Source organism: Styela clava, chromosome 10 (assembly GCF_964204865.1).
Source record: "Styela clava chromosome 10, kaStyClav1.hap1.2, whole genome shotgun sequence".
NCBI lineage: Eukaryota > Metazoa > Chordata > Ascidiacea > Stolidobranchia > Styelidae > Styela > Styela clava.
This window is the reverse complement of record NC_135259.1, coordinates 5,518,653-5,536,486: the sequence shown is the minus strand read 5'-3', so window position 1 is coordinate 5,536,486 and position 17,834 is coordinate 5,518,653. Positions and strand designations below refer to the sequence as shown.

The 17,834-nt window shown below is 38.4% G+C and overlaps 1 long non-coding RNA gene across 1 annotated transcript; it reads right to left on the bottom strand.

Annotated features, from left to right (window-relative positions):
- Positions 1 to 14,885: 14,885 nt before the first annotated feature.
- On the bottom strand, positions 14,886 to 16,579 carry LOC144428057 (uncharacterized). Its single transcript, XR_013478028.1, has 2 exons — positions 16,330 to 16,579; positions 14,886 to 15,683 (listed from the first exon to the last, which is right to left on the bottom strand). It is a non-coding gene; the product is annotated as an uncharacterized LOC144428057 (long non-coding RNA).
- Between the last annotated feature and the right edge of the window lie 1,255 nt (positions 16,580 to 17,834).

The following is a 17,834-nucleotide window of genomic DNA, read 5'->3' as shown; positions in this document are numbered from 1 at the left end:
TACAATTGACACATTTCTGAAAATAATTTTGATTCAAAGTCTCTTCCTTGATCTGAGTGGAGAATTCTTGGTACCCCAAATCTCGAAAAGAATTGAGTAACCAATGCATCAGCAGTGGTGTCAGCTCGCTGATTTGGTAAAGCAAAACATTCCACCCATTTAGAGAAATAGTCCGACAAAACCAAAATGTGTTCATTTCCATTTTCAGTTACAGGCAATGGTCCAAGAAAATCAATGGCAATCCTTTCCATAGGAGCTCCAGATATAAGTTGTTTCAAATCTCCCTGTCTTCTTCCGTAAAGCATCTTTGTTGAAGCACAAGACTTGCAAAATTTGCACCATTTCAGAATGTCCCTTTTGAAACCAGGCCAATAAAATCTGCGCCTTATACTCTTGAAAGTTCGATTAGCACCAAGATGACCTGCAGTGCGCAAAAAATGGAGCTTATGAAACAAGTCCTGCCTCAAATTTGATGGAACAATCAATTGGATATGCGATTCCTCCGATTTACAATCAGGAATCCAACGACGATAGAGAAGTCCATTATCTACAAAAATCAAGTCCCACTGCGACATTAAACGTTTGGTCACTGTTGATTCAGGCATGTATTCTTGAATGTCAGGTTTCTGAGCAGTAAGTTGTTTCCATTTCAAAACAGCAGAAATATCTGGATCTTCACTTTGCCAAGATTTAATTTGCTCATCCGTGTAGGTATTTAACCAATTACAATCGGAACAGTCTGACGATGATTGACCGGGCTGTTTTGATATTGCACTTACAATAACATTACTCACAGCCACATCACCATTGGTACCACAATCAGAACAATCTTCTCGCTTGCATTTGCGAACTTGGCGTGACAATCCATCAGCATTGCCATGTTTCACGCCAGGTCTGTGTTCAATCTTAAAGTCATAAGCGCCAAGTGTTAATATCCATCTTGCTAACATTCCTTGAGGTTCACGAAAATTGATCAACCATTTCAGAGCAGCATGATCTGTGCGAATTCTGAACGGTCTCCCGAGAAGAAAATGACTGAAGTGACGAACAGCCCACACCACAGCTAATAGTTCCCGGTGTGTAGCACAGTATCTACGTTGAGACTGGGACATAGTCTTACTGGCATAAGAAAGTACACGTTCATTGTCAGCCTGAACTTGAGATAACACTGCACCAATCCCAAAACCACTGGCATCAGTATCCAATACAAATTCGCCGATTGTCCTCGGAAAGCTAAGAATTGGGGCAGATGTCAGACAATGCTTCAAAGTTTCAAAAGCCTTTTGACATTCAGTACTCCATACAAAAGAAATATTCTTCCTGGTCAATCGAATAAGAGGTCCAGCAATTGTTGAATAATCTTGAACAAATTTCCGGTAGTAGTTCGCTGTGCCTAGAAAACTACGGATATCGCTGACAGAATTAGGCGTTTTCCATTCTTTGATAGCCGCAACATTTCCAGGGTCGCAACAGACACCGTCAGATGAAATAAGATAACCAAGATAAGAGGTGCTTCGACGGAAAAATTTACATTTCGAGGGCTTCAAGCGTAAACCTGCACGGCGAAGTCTTATAAAAACTTCCCGAAGATTTGAGAGTGCCATTGAGAAATCACTACCATGAGCCAAAACATCATCAAGAAAATTGAAACACCCGTTCCACAGGAGATCACCAAGGATATTGTCCATCATCCGTTCGAATGTTGCGGGAGCATTCGCCAAACCGAAAGGCATCACTACAAAGTGAAAATGACCACGGCCTGGGATGCTGAATGCTGTCTTTTCACGGTCTGCAGGATCAACCTCCACTTGCCAATATCCGCTAGCGAGATCAAGAGTTGAGAACCATTGTGCTCCGTTTAAGGACTCAATGATATCCTCAATACGCGGCAAGGGATATGCGTCCTTGTATGTGACGTCATTAAGCAATCTAAAATCCACGCAAAATCTGGTAGAACCATCCTTTTTGGGAACTAGGACAATGGGAGAAGAATATGGGGAATCGCTGGGTTCTATGACACCCTGAGCCAGCATATTATCAACAGCTTCTTCGGCTATCTTCCTACGCGCCCACCCCATTCGACGAGGAGCCTGCCGAATCGGCTGTGGTGTGGTTGTGATGATCCTATGCTTTGCTGCTGAAGTACGGCCAAGTTCACCATCTGGTCCTACAAATACATCATGGAATTCACAAATCAAGTTGACCAACTGTTCACGTTGACTCGGGGTTAGATCCTCAACGGAATTGACCATGTCATGTAGATGTTCTGGTAATTCAGAAGCTATAACCCGATTATCGGATTCGTCAACTTGAATTTGTGCTACAAGTTGAGGATGTGCAATACCAATCAAAGATCCAGCCCTGATCTTAAGTTGTCTGCCTTTTTGGTTCACCGCTAGAACAGGAACAGTGGACTTTCCTGGATCCACTACAGAAGAAATCAGCTGAACGCCATCAGCAAGGAAAGAAGAATTCAACGGTTCAACAAGAGCAGCAACGTCAGACAAATTGCTTTTCGTCCAAGGACGACTAAGTTGTGCAGGGATAACAACCTTAGAATATGGCGGTATAGTAATATCTTCTCGAACAGTTACACGACAACACGGTACAGACTTTTCAGTAAACAGTTTGATTTCATGACCCTCTATCATCATGTGTCCAGATGATAAGTAAAGAACGCAATCATGTTCTCGGAGATAGTCCATGCCCAAAATACCATTAGTCATGCCTAGGTTGGCAACAATCACAGTGCGTCGTGATACAAACGAATCAATAGACAAATCAACTTCCAATGTACCCAGTGGTGATAAATCATGTCCTCCCACTGCAACAAGAGATTCTTCGAGCGGTGCTAAATGTGCTTCTTTCCCACCTATAGCCTCAAAGATGGAAATGTCAATCAGAGTAGTCATAGCAACACTATCTACAAGAAAATTGAACGGTTGATTGTTTACAAGTACCTTCGCATGCCAACTATTGTCATATTGCAAGGAACAAATATTCAGGTCTATATTCTGGTTCGTTGGTCCGTCATCAAGTAATAATTCAGCGGACACTGAGGACCTCAAGCCCGCTGAGTGTCGTTTAAATTTGCGGTCGAAGAGGAAGCAGCTGTTGCAGGATCAGCGGGATTCTGAAGATGTGGACAATCCCGTTTAAGATGACCAGTCTGCTTGCAATTAAAACATGCCTTGCAATCCCTGCCCCAATGACCATGTTTACCACATCGAGGACACGGGTTGCGTGGTACACCATCAAAATTGCGATTGTTGTTAGCGCGTGGCTTAACATATCCTATGATCTCATCCAGTTTTGCTACAAGTCGCTCAAAACTGCTCTCGAGAAACTGAAAAAGGTCGGTTTGCTGATTAGCTGCATCACCAGTGTTACTCTGTTTCACTGCGGCAATGCGAGGTTTAGGCATGTCTCTTCTCTCAGAGTGGTTAGTATCAACAGAGTAATACAGCGTTGCAAGAGACAGTGCACTTTCAAAAGTATCAGGCTGTTGCATGGTAACATGTTTGATCATGCTTTCATCGGTTAAACCGGCGAGAAACTGCGATTTCAAAATATCATCTTGACCAGCAATATCAAGATTTGGGTAAGCAAGAATAACAAGCTCTTTCAATTTGTTACCATAATCCCGTGGCGCTTCATTTGGCTTAATCCTACGACAATGAAATGTAGTACGATATGAGCTCGCATTTCCGGCAGGTTTGAAATAATGATTAAAATGAGCCACGATATCACGATAGCTAGTACGTTTCATATCTGGTAAATCTTTCAACACATTTAGAGCTTGACCTGTCATGCAAGTAGCCAATTCTAATCCTGCAGTGTCGTCATCCCACTGATTATAACTGGTAACCAATTCAAAATGGCATAAATAACTGGGCCACGTCATGACAGTGGATCCATCGAAATACATTGGCTTTTTGGCATTTCTTGCCATCATCGTAGCATTAGCTGTGCTATTGAGAACACTACGACTAACATTGGCATTTGAGACACTACTAGCGCTCACTGGAGGAGCTGATTGTGTAGCCACTGTAATCATTTTCGGCCTAGTACTAAGTTGCCTTCTGACATTGGTGCCCTCATTACCATTATCATTCAAAAAAGGAATTGTAGGTGCAAGGTTACTCACATGACCATTCTCCAAAAATTTCACCTCTAATGTCTGTGAGAACGCGTTCCGCTTCCCTTCTGGCTGTCCATCTTCTGATCCAAAATCAGAAATTTCATCATGCTTGAGAACAGGCGCTGCTTTTGGAACAACTGTTGCGGGTGTTGAAGTGATCAAGCTGACATCTGGGACATGTGACATGGGCTGCGTTTCTTCAGAATCAGCAACTTTCCCTGTTTTAACCACGCCAGAAATATCTTGCAGCATGTTGTAAACATGTTCAAAAGATGAGCCAATTTTCGCATTCTGGAGTTCAACTGATTCTAGTTGACTTCCAATCTGTTGCACACGACTGTCTATCAGTTGCAAACGACTGTCAGTCTCCTCTTGCTTTTCCAACATTTCCTCTTGTTTTTCTTCTGATTCCTTCAGTTTTGCCTTCAATACCTGTATTTGCAGATGCAAAAGTTCATTCTCCTCTTTGGCTTGCTTTGGTGCCGGTACAATCTTTCTTCTCTTAACCATTTTTCCAAAATATCAGGCAACCGCAATTGAAAAAAATTCGGCAACCTCAAATGTCCAATATTGTCCAAATATTATCCGTCACAGACTAGCCTACCTAATCGGCTTAGTCTCAATAGTCCCTGTGTCAAATAATATATCCTGGCGTGTGCTCGCCAAAAATTCGTATATGTGGCGTACCAAAATTGATATCACCACTCAGGTTCTTTCTGCCAGCTTCTTGGACACTGAAGTTGCAATAGATGTCGATCACAAAATAATCTTCTTGCGGTTCCAACCACAGCAGAGTAACTAAGTTAACTAACTAGATTAATTATACACCTGTAAGAACTTAATACAACCAAATACTCCAATCAGAAATACAATAAACAAATAAAAACATGAAAAACACAGTACAAATACCGTAGGATACATACGTAACACAAGATACAGAATTTGTCTATGACGTCACAGTCATGAACTATTTACTTATAACGGGATACTAAAAACCGGGTAAAACATACCTAGATATACATAAGAATAACTAGTATGACACTAAAGATACAACACAAATCCTATCTTATCGACAAACACGTAATATACATGGAAATACGCATAGAAATCACACAGGAAATAAACTGCGAAAGTAGACTAGTTACGGAAGTGGTAAATACAAGCTAACTAGTGAACAGAGCTATACCAAACTAGAGAAACAGTAAACCTGTACTACTAATATCATTTTACAACACGAATTACATAAAATTACGGCATTAAAACACTATAATAATAACCTAATACACAGAGGAAATATCTACACTACCGGCAGTCTGACAGACCAGCAGAAAGAGAATGTTACACAGCTGCTCACTAATGACTCAAGTGTTAAGAATAAATATTGACATACAAAATAAAACAGAGTTATAGACGTGGTCGTCTCAATTGCAATGAGTTTCATATAAACGAACAAACAAAACCTAACGACATTCAGTGAAATCCCACTTAATAGGCCATGGTAGAAAAGCCTGCTTTACAAAAATACGAAATCGCAAAGGGGATGGGAGTGCACAACGCTTCTTGAAATAAAGGAAAATATTCTTTATCTACAAAAAAACGTATTTATTATAACACCATTACAAAATTTTGCGACGCCCTAGCAAAATTGAAACGACGCACTTTCATTACGCGCGCTTATATTAAAATCATTTTTGAAATTCAGGCTTGGTCATATTTTCGGGAAAACACGGTCATCTTGTATAACAATGCTTATTCTGATCGTAAGACCCGATTTGCGCGTGCTTGCATAACGATGCCGGCTCCCAAAGGCGATCATCTGTCGCATCGGAATATATATATATCGGGCGAATCGGAATATATATCACATATTTTATTTGTTCTAAACGTTTTGTTGTTTCTCATTATTGCAAATGATGTGTATATTAATCAAATTTATTTCACCGTTCTATATTGTTTACTTTATGTTACGTAGGGGTCTATTGTTACGTAACAGAAGAAGTAAACCATACATGCTGCAATTTCGCAGGCTGCAGTTTATTCACTTACTGAACCGAGTTTATCGAACATGAGTGATTTTTTAGCATTTCAAAGAAAAACTAGGCAGAGATAAGAAAGAAAAGTTAACCTTGATTCGTTTCAAAGGGCATAAAGTGCATATTAACGATGACTAAATTGTGTTTTATTTTGAAGCAGCATATTTTTCGTGTAGGTGCGCCATGAGTTTCTTCCCTGATAATTTGAGGCGCACAAACCGATGCCTTATGCTAAGTTTGATCAATAAGAGTGAACAATTCCGAATAAGGAGCAGACCGTCGGTGGCCAGACATTGTAATGCATCATTTAGGCCTGCATAAACAAACATTGGGTCTTGACTGCGACGTCACGACAAAACCATTCACACCAATTACATTGAATAATTGAGTCACCTTGATCTGAGTAATTATGTGCTTGTTTTTGTTATTGAGAAGGCCTACTAATAGCTGGGAATTAGCTGTGTCAATGCAACATCAAAAATGCATATTTCGAACTGTTTAGCATTATTACCTTGAACAAGGACCGCGAAAAATTTGAATATATTGAAAGGGGCCGCGAGCTCAAAGGTTTGGAAAGCCCTGCTCTAGAGAACCACCAATACACTTGTTGCATTTTTCTTGATCTACAAAAGGCATACAGTTGACCAAAGTATACTAATAAAGAAACTGCAGCACTATGGTATCCGTGGCAACGCTAAATTGCTCCTAAAAAGCTTCTCAACAAATCGCCTGCAATTTGTCAAAATTGGTACAGCCGAATCATCATATTTACCCATAACACGTGGAGTTCCACAGGGCAAATCAGGCCCCATTGCTATGTTTAATTTTTTTTAATGACTTCCCTTTTTACAAAATTGTTCGCTGACGATACGGCACTCTCAAAATCTTCCAAGTCTTTTTGGTGCAACTGAAACAAAAAGTTGATATTGAACTAAATAAGGTCGCAAACTGGATGGCCAGCAATAAATTGACTATAAATAAACATAAACAACTCAAAACCTATTCTGATTTGTCCAACCACCACTGAGACCAATGCTCCGTTCAATGTTACCATAAATAGCAACTTACTAGAATTAGTCCAGTCATACAAATATTTGGGCATCACAATATACAATAAATTGAGATGGGACAAACATATTGACTTTATTATAGCAAAACTTTCGAGAGCTGTAGGAATAATATGCAAACTTCTAAATTATCTACCCAGGTGTACCCTGAGGCTGGTATATTTTGCCCTATTCCAATCATATGGGATAACAGTTTGGGGATCGTGTCTCCGGAAGAGCCACAGCCGCAAAATTAAATCTTTACAAAACAAAGCAATTCGATTTTTGACAAATGTCGTCCAGTCCTCAAACCTGGATCTGAACTATATAAACTATTCAATATTCTCAAATGATGGTGTCCACACATTCGAGCCAAAATTATGTATCAATTCACTCACAACATGTTGCCTAGAGCTTTTCGGGGTTACTTCAAGACTCAGTCATCAGTACAGGACCACAACACCAGATCAGCCAGTGAAGGATCCTACCAAGTTCAAAGATTTACTTCGAATCGAACCCAGCAATCTTTGAAAAATACCGGGGTCAAATGTTTGGAATAATATACCCTATTACTTTCGAAACCTGACCGTAAATATATCCTGACGTATTGCTCCTTCAAAGCCCAATATCGTGCATACTTAATAAGCCAATAAACAGCTATTAACGTTTTATGCAATGTTTTGGCTATGATGTTAATACAGCCATATCGTACTGGTAACGCCGTAACGGTACGGTACCGGTAACTAATTTGTAAACCAATGATATTGATTTTACCTATGCAGATTACCCGTTCAACTTTGTTAATATTGTTATACGGAACCCTATTTTCACAAACTTTAATTATTTTGATCGTAGTACTAAAACTTACCCTGCCTTATTAAATTGCCACTTCCTTCTGAGGATGTTTGTTTTGTTCACAAGACTCGGGTTTTCCCCAGTCAATCACGTGGTTTAAATTTGTCGATTTCCCATAATGCTTTATTGCTTTATTAGAGCAATGACATTAAACAACATGATAGGCAACTCTGACGTCACTCCATAAGACTACACGCGAAAGATTGTATTTCATGATACGCTCCAATGCACATATTTCTCGTCGCCTTTCGCGACCGTTTTCCGCTCGCTTTTGCTACTCGGCGTCTACTTTACGTGTAGTGCCTGCCTTTTTGCGCCTGTAACGAAAGAAAATAATCTCTATATCTAAGAAGTTTTGCTCACTTGGGAAGCTGGAATGGCAGACAAGCTGTAAAGAGTAATTCTGGACATCATAGACGTTTTTTTTATCAGAGAAGATTACAAACGCGATAGCGTAAAGATTGGTGTAGAACATTTTGCAGATAATGACAAAGTTAGTAATTTTAATGTTTGCGCTTAAAACATTGAAATTTCATTTAAAGAGAGTGTCATGCAAAACTGTTTTTATTTCTCTTAACGGTGCTGTGATACAATTCCATAACACAAAGTTTGCACCTATCGAACATGCTTTAGTAGGTTAATTTATTAGACATATATATTACATATTTAGTTAACCGTAGGTAACATTGCTGGTACATAATGCCTCGTAGATAGGTTTGTGTCTAAATTTAGGAATTTAGTTCATAGCCCACTAATTAATATTATCTTCTATGTAGGAGGTTGCAGGGCTGATTCAACTTGCAGACTTACCGATCATCTGACGATGCTCATTTAGTTTGGCTCGAGCAAGTCTTCTTGAAAGACTTGTATGAATGGAAACTACCTATATGTTTTGCCTTCCTCCGATTTTACAAGACAAATTTATTTTGAGGGATTTGGCATATAATTCTCATTGATTGTTGGCTGTTTATGATTCCTATTAATTGTGAATTCTGATTATAACAAAGAGTTAAAATATTTTTTACGTAATTTACGGGCACCTTTTTCTTGTCAATACTCCAAGCTGAGGTAATAAACAAGACAATACTGTACATTTATGTCATCTGGAAGCAAAATATGAACACTAATTAAAAGTTTGACACATTGAGATAATACATCATGACAGAAAATACAAGTTAAAGATATGTATGACCATCACATGGTAATTAAAATTAAAAAAAAATCAATATGGGCTGTGAAGTATATAAAGTTCAAGACAAAGAAAAGAACATAAGTTCATAGCTCATGAACTCTCAATTTTGCCTCCATTGCTTTGTGAAGGCCAATATATTCCGAGTTGCTGAATTGGTTTACCTTTATGATAGCAACGATTTTGTATTCAATATAGCGAGATTTTTTTCAATTTAATTGCAGTGATATTATTTCCCAAAGCAATGCTTGAATCGTCTAGAATAGATCAGTGGTGTCAAACTCAAGGGTTTTTGAGAGCCGCATTGCATTTTGAAAATTGTAAAAAGGGCCAAAAACACTTTTTGATAATGTATACTTGAAAGATATTTTTCAGATAGTTTTAGTTTGTGACATATATTGTGATGCAACTAAACAGTTGGATTAAGTTTTATTATTTTCTTTAATTTCAAATGCAATTACATATTAATATTTGCATTCCACTATTATTGCAAGTTACTGTATTTATTACAAAAAAATCATAAAATTCTTTATACAACCATCAAAATCATTTTTGAACAAGCTTTGGATAAGGAAAGAATAATACATACACTAAAAATGACTTAATCTAAATACATGGACTTGAAATTAACAAAAATACTACAGTATAAACTCAATGTTTTTTTATTTACATTTTTCCTGACGTTTGGCATCTTTTTTGTGTCACCAGCATACTAAGGCAAGGCTGGAATGATTTTATAGTACCAACTCTAACTAACGAGGTCACATGATCATGGGTTAATCTGGATCTTTGCGAATGTTTAATTAATTCCAGTAATGCAAAAAAGTTTCTTTTATCATTTCATGAATAGCTCAGTAAAAAAACAAATGACAGATATTTTCGACACGACATTTCGCGCCACATTGCATGGCATAGGATTGCTTGAATTATTATTGATATCAATTTTTAGTAACTAATTCGTTGTATATTTATATTAATATACAAACACATGGTAATTTTCTGTTCGAAGTTGGTCTTCGAAATTGTCATATTGACTGCTGAGCTTATTGTGTTTTTTTATTGTACTGATGAAAATATGACAAATTGAACAATGTGCTTCAAAATTTTGTGAAATGCAGAAATATTGCAACTCCCATTTTCTTCGAAAATGCCACCTTCTTCATGTACTTTGCGTTCAATTTATTCACTCAAGTGTTTTATTCAAGTATTTTTTTGCTAGCTTGATGTGTATTCTTAATTGGGTCAAAATGTGAACAAAAAAATTAATTTTCCAAAACTACTTTCAGTAAACTGCTTTCTGTGTGAATATTCAATTTCACTTTAAAAGGGTTGAAAAATCTATTACACTTAGATAAAAAAAAAACTCCAAAATACAATTACAATTATTGTTAAGCGTTCGAGGGCCGCACTGGAAGTTCTCCGGGGCCGCGAGTTTGATATCCCTGGTCTAGATTGAAGTTGTTCTAAATATAAAACAGTATTTTATCATGAATCATGATTATACCCTTTCTTGAATTTCTTCTTTAGTAGGCCTACTACCAAAAGTTGATGAATCAAATATAACACAGGTGTAGTGAGTGACCCATAATCCTCATTTTCCAAAGCTGTTTTAAGTATGTCTGGCATGTTTTGTGCCTTTTTACGAATAAGACCGCTTATGCAATCTTACGCTTTGGAATTTTTAGTTATTTTCCTCAAGCCCTGCAGGATGTAGGGGCCATACACAACTCTACCGGAGGGTCAAATGTCTTTGCATGTCTCCATAGGTTGTTCTTCTATTGCAAACATTTATGGAGTATTCTGATTGTATTTCTTGGAATCACACTGTCACTGATATGTCGCCTGACTTCTGATATCTCCCCTTCTGCTACAGTTGTCCTGTGAATAAATAATAGGAAATTGAGGTTGGACGAATAGTTGAAAGTTTTGCTTTATGTCGGCTTAATTACTTGATTGATATACTTTCTATTTTTGCTATTGCCTCTTGTGCTGCAGGAGTCCCACAATGCTTAGACAGGTTTTCCCACAATTTTTACATCTAAAGAAAGAGAGGAGATTTAATAATGTTCGTTAAGAATAAATAAAGCAGTCTATATGATTTAGATTGGAAAAGCTAATAAATCCAATATCTCATGTTTTATGTAAAAAATGTTTTACTGAATTTGGTATATAAACCAACTAATAAAGGGGTTTAGTCAGAAAATTACTATACAATATAGACCGGTATGAGTGAAATGTTAGGTGAACTTGTTAACCCTTTGATTCAATACGCAAATAAAAGTGAATGAGCAATAGTATGTTACAGCAATGAGTATATATCCTCACTGATTAAAAATAATCTAATTGGAGGTGCATGAACTATTTGAAACCGTAAGAGGTAAGTAAATATGCAATTTCGGCAAATGGGCAACTACGTACCGTACTGATTTAATAACTTCGTAGTATTTGACAAAAGCTGGCTTTCCCACATATACTTAACAGTGCAATGCCCGGGTGTGATATACAACAATAGTATTTACCTTACTTTTTTCCGATTTCTTTTTACCTTCAATTTTCCAATATATCATTAAAATCGACAACAACTGTCAAAGCAGGAACGAACACCATTAGTGCTATGCCTTGAAAGCAGCACACATCCGCTCGTTTTCGTCTCGTCAAGTATGTGCATTGGAGCGTGCTATCGGATACGATCTTCGGCCAAAAATGCCTGAGTTGCGCATCATGTTGTTTAATGTCATTGTTTGAAGTGACAAACAAAATAACTCTGACTCTGAGTCCATATCGAAATATCCTACCGATAGCCATTTGAAGATCGAGATAGGTAATTTGTATTAATCAGATGTATAAATTAAATTCATTCCGGCTTATGATGGGTTGTCGTTGAAAATTTTAAAAGCATTGCGTTGAATCGCAACATGTTGGTTAAGTAGACGTGGTATCGCAGCAGAGGTCCTTCGGTGTCGAGAGCGATGCAAGAACTGTTTTAGTGAAGTCTTTTGTCAATTCTGTCGAACATATTTTTTGAACGCGCGAAAGCACTCCTATTAACACCGCCAGTTAGTATACTAGGAAAAAACAAACAAATATACGGAAAATCAGGAAAGTAGGCAAAATCTAAAAAAGATTTAAGACGTGCTGACACAAGCCAACTTACTCAAACATCAAATAACACAATTAAAAAAAATACACGAACGATAATTCATGCGTAAATACTTGAGTGTGGACGTGTAGTTTGAACATAGACTGCAGTTTTTACTATATATATCACGTACAGTAGTTGAATTATTACCGGTACGTCCGCAACGCGTTTTTTAATTACGATTGGTTCGGAGATACGGTGCTGCGATCGGTATCCATACGGGAAGTTAGCAGTTGTTAAAAGAGATAGCTTCAAACCGATTCTTTAACCTTGGTAAACCGAAGGACTACGAAAAAGATTTCTGTGGAAAATAGGTTTGGTAAACACAATTCCAGAGTCATCTATAAATACTTTAGTGCAGTGGTTCTCAACCGCCGGACCGGCAACCTTGCTGCCGGTCCGCCAGATATATTCCAATAATAAAATATGTTATATATAAGAAAATTGCAAAATTTACGGCGTGTCCGGTAATTTTGTGATTTTTTAACTCTGATTGATTGGGGGCGGTCGCCCCTCATAATTTTGTCTATATTTAAACGCATGTTGTTTCCGCCTTACAAAATTATCATTTCCGATAAGTGCGATAGTCGAGCGCGAACAAATGGTTAATATTTACCGATATTATAACTGTTTTCTGACAATATTGTACATGAGAGCGCCTCAGAGCACTGCCCATTTTTGTAAAAGATGCGTTTCAAACGTACCATCGATCCCGCGCTTCAGTTTTGCTCTACCTTCCCCGTTCCACATTACGCCCCTATTATTATCACAGGTGTTCTCACTTTTGCACAACCTAATTCATTTTTGTTATAATTTAATATGTTTCTCCCATTGTCGGCACTTGCGAGAGTAGTGGAAGAGGCAAACGAAGTGTATTTCATTACAACAATTAATTATTATCCCTAAAAAATAAGAGGACTTGCACGGGTCACGTGACTTTGTTACTGGACGGCAATAAAACAAAAGCGTCCATTTGGCTCCTGTCAGTTGCAAGTCGGATTATACGTTTCCGCTTTGTTTGGCTGTTGAAAATGGTTATTTCGTATTGTTCCGTTGGCTGTACGTATAGTATAGACAACGAAATGGATCTTCAGTTATATTCCACTGTTTTCAAAAAATCCGGAACGTATCGTAACGTAAGGTATTGTTTTCCTAGTTAGCAGGTAATCTATTAGTAAGTGTGAAAAGTTGAATAGATAACTAAAGTTTAACGGCGCGGCCTCTAATTACTCTGCGTGGGTTCGCAGGTTCGAATCCCATGCAGGGATGGTTATGTGCGAGAGGATTGCTGGACTCCTCGCCGTCGTTGGGTGGTTCACGTAACCGCTGGTTGGTTACGGCTTCCTCCACCACCAAGTCCATGCTTCCGAAAACAAACAATATAACTAATCCCATAACCGACTTGGAATGGTAACCGGACGAGAGGCCGTGGTTCGCCATATGGATAAGCCGTCTTACCGGCTTTCCTCTCCCCCGGGATAAATATGTTAATCCTATCCTATCCTTAACGCCAGTGCTAATATAACCAGAATTCAATTGAATTCTCCATCTAAGAATACGCTCGCCACCGCATCTCTGATCCCCCTGGGAGTTTCACAGGTTCCAATCCCATGCGGGAATAGTTATGTGCGAGGGGATTGCAGCTCTCCTCCCACTGAGGGTGGTTCACACGACCGCTGGTCGATTACAACATCCCCCACCACCAAGTATATGCTTCTAAAACAAATAACTGGCTAACTAATTCCGACATAGAATGGTAATCGTACGATGTTGCACCTTGCAATCTGTCCCCAACCACAGATAAATTCTATCCTGAAAACTACCCGCATTGGTAGGCATAGTTGTGTTTTAAATTGAAAGAAATCTTTATTAATTGTCAGAAGGTGTTGTCTGATTGTTTTGTTAGTTAATTTATTACTGATCTGATACACAAACTTGGCACTGTCAAATGATGATTAGTGTTTAATTTATTTTCAGGAAAAAGCGAAGATAACCCATTATCAGCTGCTTATATGTCCCATCGATATTTGAATTTTCGCCATCCCCAGAGAGGAAGAGAATAGTTGGAAAAAGGGGGATTTTGAAGAAAGGCAAAAGGCAGGACCATTTCAACAAATTCTGTTAACTTGTATGCGTTGCAATATTAATTTGCAGTTGTTAGCATAAACATTTAATGTGTCTTTCGACTAGACCTACCACACTTTAAAAAAAGCCGCCTACACCCCTTTTCACTAGAACCATAATACTGTAAAATATTTGATAGAAATTACCCCCGAGGCATCATATCTTCCATTTGAAAGGGCTGTGGAGGCAGATAAATTTTTTACTCTAAATTATGGAATATTACTTCCAGGTTATCTTATCCTTGCTTATAGATCTATCTTGAGGATAGTGACTCCAACTGACCCATGCATGCCACACTGAAAATTCTCTTGTGTACTCATAAAATAAGGCTGTTGGAGCCTTCAGACCCTGAAAACAGTCGAATCTGAGCACGATGGATTCATGTGAAACACGTAATATGCATTTAGAGGCAAAAATATACCATCCTGAGCAGCACCGATCCACAACCTCCTGCCTATGGAATCAAAACATTAGACAAATTGGTGTACTGTGCGCATTCACAAATCTTTGCGAATCAAGTGTGCCTTTTGACTAAGGAAAATTTAGCATTGAAATGGTCAATCTCAATATTAACCTAGTATCTGCAAATAAAACCAATTGTTTTTTAAAAATACATTTTTGATGTGCTTTATTTTTCAAATATAATTCATAATTACTGTAAAGTGTGTGATATATTTGGTACCATGAATACCATTTGCAAATTAGCTTGGGTTACATCCCTCTCGAATAAAAGTTTAGACTCTTAAGTCATATCTCATAATATTCTTTGAACAAAAGGTTGCGGCTAGCCGGCTACTCATCAGAATTTCCTTTCAGATCACAAAGTCGCAATATTACGCCTCGCTAAATTTCATTGGCAACTGTATCTGGTTGTAGTATCGGTGTCCAACTTTAGACTAAAACCTTCACTACCAGACCCACCGAAACATTTTTTTTCTGGATAGGGTCGTCTTGAAGTTGCTTTCATTAAAGCACAAAGGACACTTTATCTCCACCAATTCACAGTAAACAACAAGTTACTTTGTCATTACGATAAGCATCAATAAATGGATACTGAGGATGTATTATCAAGTCATGCAAGCTGAGGTCTTGTGCCACTGTGGTCTTGTTGCAACTTATACTTTGCCATCCATCTATTCCATGGTCGCACCCATGTCTGTAAGATAATGGATAAAGATGGAGTTTTCATAAAATCTAACGATCAAGGAGTGTGAAATTTAGGTCCATATCCCACCACAGCCACTAGTCGTAAATGAATTTGATTCCGGGTAGCATATCTTTTTTACCAATGACAATAAAAAGACATGTTGGATCAGTTGTACAAGCACCATTAGGATAGGATTTATCTGTGGGGGGGGGGGGGGGAAAGACAGTTATGTGTTTTCAGAAGCATGGACTTGGATGGTGGGGAATGGTCGTAACCGATCAGCGGTCATGTGAACCACTCTCGGTAGTAGAGCTGCAATCCTCTCTGGGATTGAAACCTGTGAAACTCCCAGGGTGATCAGAGATGCGGTGGCGAGCGTATTCCTAGATGGCGAATTCAATTGAATTCTGGTTATTTATTGCATGACCACTGGTGTTAAACTTTAGTTATCTCGTCAACCTTTCACACTTAATAATAGATTACCTGCTAATTGATTATTAATTCCTTACTGTCTTACACAAGTCAAGTCTGCAACTGCAAGTAGGCCTACTAATAACAGTACCGTAGTTTGTCATCTGCTTTCCATTGAAATGAAGGAGCTTGTGAATATTTAAAGAAATTGATAACGGCACACTATCACCACATTATCACTCACCATCAACGAAGTGCTGTCCGCAAACAGTGAAACACATGCAAGATGGCTTCTGGACTTGACACCGAGCAGATCTGCCAATGCAATAGATGATATCCACATTGCGCGACTTTCCGGACCTTTTGAAATCAGTGGAATATAACTGAAAATCCATTTCGTTGTCTATACTATACGTACAGCCAACGGAACAATACGAAATAACCATTTTCAACAGCCAAACAAAACGGAAACGTATAATCCGACTTGCAACTGACAGGAGCCGAATGGACGTTTTTGTTTTATTGCCGTCCAGTAACAAAGTCACGTGACCCGTGCAAGTCCTCTATACACAATTTTAAACACTGGACATATTTTTCACGTCATAAATTTTGTGCAAGGCCCGAGCATAATTTGATGGCAAAGATCATAGCATTTAGTATGTCGAAACGCTTATCCGACTTTTCAGACCACAGAAACTATCCAAAAAAATAAACGTTTTTGTATTCGAGATATAAAATAATCGTTCCATCACGCTTTTGTGAAGTAGTGCAATTCACTAAATTTAATGAAAGTTTCATTTCATTGCACCAGTGTTTGCGCTACCAAGCTTTTTGCCAGATTACTGGCGTTAGTACAGATCGCCAAGGTGGGCAAAGTCGAATAGTTTTATCAAATCGAATATTTTAAACGAATTGTCAAATATCAGGTATTTTTAATATACATACATACATCGGGCATTCAGAACGCTATGTTATTGTTATGTAACAATATACGCGGTTGTGTTTATTGCTTGGCGTTCCATGTTCGCCCCCCAATTATGGAAAGTGTCCGCCCCTGAGTAGGCCTATAATTGAGCGACGCTTGAGAGTAAAATGGAGGCAAACAAACAGTAAACTATTACCCAGTTCTTTCAAAAGAAACTCAGCGGTGAAAACCAAGTTAGTGGTGTGGACAGGACAGAGGAAGAGACTGCTACCTCAACTTTACAACATGCCCCGAAACGACCTTGCAGCAATGTTGATATGGATCACGCAGAACCAAGCAAAAAAAAAACGAACGGAAGACTTTATTAGGCAGTATGATAACAAGTATTTGGAGTTAGGTTTACTATTGTTCCCAGCAGCGAAAAAGTACCGCTTCCCAGGTGCCTAGTCTGCGCAAAAATTCTTTCAAACGACGCAATGAAACCCGCAAAGCTAACGAAATTGCGTGGAAGTCAACGCTCTACTCGCCTTGCAGAAACTTCATTAGAACCGGATTTAACACGTATAACATCAAATTCCTCACTAAATTGGATTGTCTTCTTTTGCACCGTCTACTTTTGTCGTAATTGCATTCTTTTAATCATGTTTTGTGTTCATGACATTTTTGGTCAATTTTGAAGGTCCGCCGGTCCGCAAAATTTGTTTTGAAGTTTTACCGGTCCGCGAACAGAAAAAGGTTGAGAACCACTGCTTTAGTGTGTGTTGTTAAGAATATAAAAGTTCTATCATCAGGAGACCTGAGGATTGAATGTGCGAATTCGACCC